The sequence below is a fragment of the Myotis brandtii genome, unplaced genomic scaffold (assembly GCF_000412655.1).
Source record: "Myotis brandtii unplaced genomic scaffold, ASM41265v1 scaffold145, whole genome shotgun sequence".
NCBI classification, from domain to species: Eukaryota; Metazoa; Chordata; class Mammalia; order Chiroptera; family Vespertilionidae; genus Myotis; species Myotis brandtii.
The window spans coordinates 1,477,220-1,482,647 of record NW_005355204.1 but is presented as its reverse complement, the minus strand read 5'-3'; positions in this window follow the sequence as shown (position 1 = coordinate 1,482,647).

Here is a 5,428-nt window from a genome sequence, read left to right as displayed (position 1 = left end):
GCAGGGGGGGGCAGTAAGGGGCGACCAGGCCGGTGAAGGGTAAGTTGGGGGTGACCAGGCCAGCAGGGGGGTTAGTTAGGGGCACTCAGGCAGGCAGGCAGGTGAGCAGTTAGACGCCAGCAGTCCTGGATTGTGAGAGGGATGTCTGACTGCTGGTTTAGGCCCGATCCCAGGCAGTCAGACATCCCCTGAGGGGTCCCAAATTGGAGAGGGTGCAGACTGGCTGAGGGGACCCACCCCCCTCCTGTGCACGAGTTTCATGCACCGGGCCTCTAGTATATTTATAAAATATAGATATCAATCCTGTGAAGAACCGACTATGAAAAACCAACTAGTATTCACTAGTAATTTAGTGTTCTTGTTAGGCCTCATGAACCTCTTTTCTATACTTTTCATGATTTCTATGTTGGTCACAGCATTGAACCTTGAATAGACATTGTGACTATACTAAAAACTATCGAATTGTATGCTTTAATGAGTGAATTATATGATATTTGAATTATATCTTAATAGCACTGTTAAAATGTAGGCATTGGATTTCTTTTAAAAATAAAGTGAAAAGGTGACCAACTGTAGTTCAAAGAAAGCCACACATACCTTCTTGCTTATAGAATTCCAGCTAAAACTATTAAAACTTTTAAAAATTATTATGCTGCCCTGGCTTGGTAGATCATTTGGTTAGAGCATCTATCCGATACTTCAAGGCTGCGGGTTCAATACCCGGTCAATGCACATGCAAGAATCAACTAATGAATGCATAAATAAGTGGAACAACAAATCGATGTGTGTGTGTTTTTCTCTCTTTCTCAAAAAAAATTTATTGTTCCAACTTAAATTTGGAGACATTCACATTTTAGAGAATATTTAAGGGGTGGGCTTATGAATTAAAAAGTAAGTAAATATTTTTACCTTAGACCTAATGTTACTTTAAACATTATTATATTGGCTAAACAAACAAATTCTAATTGAATAACAATAGAAATCATGCTTCGTAGATATAAACAGCCTAAATGTGGTTTTTTTTCTGTGAGTTATTCTAAACTCTTACCTTTAATTCAAGGTTATCAGTACAAACTTATGTCTATTTGAGAAATTGGTTTGTTTTATATTAGATACATTCGAATATAGCATGATTTTAGAATGCACTGTTTGTGGTCTTTTGCATTTCATTATGTTTTGTTAAATGGTTTTGTAGTTTCCACAACTGTGCTGCCTCAGATGAACTTTCTTCCTGCATTTAAAGATCTGTGGAAGTATAGAGGTCCTCCTGCCCGCAGTGTACTCTTTCAGGTGGCTGGAGACGAGCCCCCCCCGCCCCCACCCTAGTGTGAGGGGTGCATAGAGACACATTTGCGGACATATAAGAATAGAAGGGCATGACATTCTACTAGGATTGAGAAATCAGGGGCATGTGCCAGTATTGCATGAGGCTCGGGACTTACTCTGAACCCAGGGCTGAGGAGTGGATGTGCCCAGACTGGCAGCCCTCCCAGTTCACAGGGAGCCCGCCCTGGGCATGAGGACAGAAGCTACTCTTGAGTGGTGGAATGGAGTGTCTGGTCATTGGAGGAGGAGAGAGAGTGACGTCTTCAGAACTAAGCTTGTGAAATCAGAAAATGGAAGCTCCTGTGCAATGCAGTAGAGTTCTCATCTTGCTTCAGTTGCCAAAAAATTTGCAGCCAAGGTTGTTGCCAGATGCTGTGCCCTGTATCATTGAGGTACCTGGAGGCACAGCCATCTTCCTGCCGATACACTTTTTCCTCCTGTGCCTTAAACACAGAGTCACCTGCTGTTCTTTTGGAAGTGGGTGGGGCATAGTTCTTACACAAATAATGTTCATGGAAATACCTTTCCACTTAACATGTTTTATTTACAAGTTTTCTCTTGGTCTTTCCCTCTGCCGCTGATTTTTCTTCCTCATTTATTTTTCTTAAATAAATCAAACCACCCTTTGATTCGTCTATTCACTCGGCCAACATTTTCTAGGCGCTTGCTATGTTCCAGGTATTGTGATAGGTGCTAGAGACACAACATGAGTAAGACAAGGTGTTAAACTCATAATGTACCAGCTAGCAATAACACAAACCTTAGGCCTTTCAGTTGATGTAATGGTGTGTTCATTTTAAAAATTATGACATTTAGAGCATTTTATACACTTACAAAGGTAATAGCCCAACTCTTTAAATCAGCCTATTATAAAAACAGATTTTGTTGCTGAGGATTAAATCTTTTCTTGGGCTTGTAGATCTAGCTATGCATAAGAGTCCAGTTTCATGCTCTGCTATCTTTGCCTACTTTGTGAAAGGCACTTTATGACTGCTCTATGTGGATGACTCTGAGCCCTGAGTTCCCTGTTTCATGCTTTTTTAAAAAAAATTTTTTTTTTGATTGATATCAGAGAGGAAGGGAGAGAGAGAGGGAGATATTAGTAGAAACATCAATGATGAGAGAGAATCATTGATTGGCTGCCCCTATTGGGGATCCAGCCCGCAAAGCAGGCATGTGCTCCAACCAGGAATCAAACTGTGACCTCCAGGTTCATAGGTCGATGCTCAACCACTGAGCCACACTGGCCAGGCCTCGTTTTTTTTTTTTAAATTCTCACCCGAAGATACTTTTCCCATTGATTTCTAGAGAGAGTGGAGAGGGAGAGAGACATATCGGTGGTTGCCTCCCGCACGCACCCCAACCAGGGCTGGGTAACCTGCAACTGAGGTATTTGCCCATGACTGGGTATCGAACCCAAGACCCTTCGGTCTGAGGCTGATGCTCTAACCACTGAGCAACCAGCCAGGGCTGTCTGATGCGTTTTTAGTGGCGCACAGAAGGTTGTCTGATGACAGTATCTATGCAAAGTAGCAGCACCCTGTGTGTCAGCAGGATTTTCCTTTTTAACGCATTTCTGTGCCTGGGGACACACTGAGAGTTAGTGATAACCATGGAAATTGACCAGGGGAGCTCTTGTGCTTTCTTTTGTATTTGTAAACCTGCCATAAAAGCTGGGCTTTTGAATTTTTTGTTTGTTCAATCACTTAGTGAAGTTCCTCTTTCTATTTTTAATAAACATGCATTTGGATTTTTCTTTATTTCTTACATTATAGCTAGACAGGTTTTAAAAACACTTTTCCCCAGTATCAGAAGAATGTATGCTCATTATAGAATGTTTCAAGCTTTGGAGAAAAATAAAAAGTCACTAACTAGTAATAAGCATTATTAACATGTTGGTGATTTTCTGAATCTTTATGTGGATGCACGCACGTGTGTGTTATGTCCAGCTTCATTAAGCATTACATGTGGACATTGCCATTCTTTAGAAATATGACTTTGTTATTGAAATATTATCCACCTTACAAGAGGCAACCAATGGATGTGTCTCTCTCATAGAACAAGATTGTTAGATATTCCATGCTCAGAAAAGATATAACTATAGAGTTTGAGATATTTAATTTTCTGCTCTTTCAAGTTATGAAAGATTATTTGCTTGATCTACTATTCATAGTATTCAGATCTGTCCAGGATATAGGAACCATTTTTGAACTTATGAGTAGCATGATAATTTTATAAGCAGAAGTCTAGCTTTGGAGGGCAGTATTTGTTTGTTTTTTGTTAATCCTCACTTGATATTTTTTCCATTGATTTTTAGACAATGAAAGGGAGGGGAGAGACTGGGAGAAACATAGATGTGAGAGAGACACATCCATTGGTTGCCTCCTGCAGGAGACCAAGCCTGCAATGGAGGCATGTGATCTTGACAGGAATTGAACCTGGGACTCTTCAATCCACAGGCTGATGCTCTATCCACTGAGCCAAACCAGCTAGGGCTGATTTGAATGGTATGGTGTTAAAATGGGTAGATATATCCAGACGTCCTCTTATGTAAGTCATCTTTAGAAGAAAAGCATTCCTCCTGCGCAGACTCACAGCTTTAATAGCTCTTCTCCCTCTGCACTGAGTTGGGATATTGAAGTTTATTAACAGGAGAAATATCTCACACTGAAGTAGCGCTGTCCTAACTACTTTGCAGATGGCCTAGAACAGCGGTTCTCAACCTGTGGGTCGTGACCCCTTTGGGGGTCGAACAACCCTTTCACAGGGTCGCCTAAGACCATCGGAAAACACGTACTATATAATTACATATTGTTTTTGTGATTAATCACTATGCTTTAATTATGTTCAATTTATAACAATGAAATTGGGGGTCACCACAACATGAGGAACTGTATTAAAGGGTCATGGCATTAGGAAGGTTGAGAACCACTGGCCTAGAAGATAGTAACTGGCCACGTGACTAGCGTCAGTGCCACAGGCACCGGCTCCCGCCTGGTACCAGGCTCACGCATGAGGGCATCACTGCGCTGGCGCACACTCGGGAGCCGGCTCTGCATCTGCTGGGTGGAAGTTTCTGTCTGAGAGCCCCCTTCCTGATGCCTGTGCTCCTGTTGGTCAGTCACACCTTTTAGACCCTTAGTTTGCTTCTCATTAGATAGGCATTGAAATGAGCCTGCCCGGGGTGAGCTTCTGAGGCTAGACCAGCTGGCACTGGGCCACAGGGCTGGGAGTGGTGCCTCCAGTCTAGTGCTCCCTGCCGAGTGCTCCCTCTGAGTTTCCTGGTGTTGCTGCCAGCTTCCTGCTGCCCCGTGCTTCTCTTATCCGCCTCACAGCTCCTGCCCTGCATTGCTGTTATTACACATTCTTGCCATGAACTGCTGCCTACTGAAAGCGTATTTGTGCTGTCAACATTTACTTGGTGTACCAGTTAATAATGCGGATTCTTTTCAATAGATGGAGTTACACAGATGTTGATATATATATGCGATCTGATATGTATGTTATTTTGTTGTATTGACATCAAGCTTCAAAACTTCACATGTCAAATTTGCTAAAGGTGTTAACATCATAGATATTTTTACGCTTAAAAATGTCGAGTTTCATGCCCAAAAAAGAGCATTTGCGGGAAGTTTTAATTCATTACTTTATTTTGAAGAAAAAGTTATCGTATACTTCGGGAAGCTTATGGTGAACATGCTCCATCTCAAGATACTTGTGAACGCTGGTTTAAATGCTTTAAAAGTGATGATTTCAATGTGAAAGACAAAGAACGTCCAGGTCAACCAAAAAAGTTTGAAGACCAATGTCCCAATTATGCCCCAATTGATTAATTATCTGTCTAGTCTAGGGACAAACGCAGGTGACCAGGAGTCAGCAATAATGGCCTATCCCCTGGTACTTAAATGTCGAGCCGAACCGGAACACATGAATACACAAGACAGAATTAGTATGCAATCACACAAGGTTTATTTACCTATTCCTAGTGGGTCCTAGGCTCCAACAAAGTCCACCCGGCGGTGCACACCGAAAGACGGACTACGAAGATGGAGACAGACAGGCGGCCGCAGTTGGGTCAGGCTCACACAGCAGGGCAGTCAAT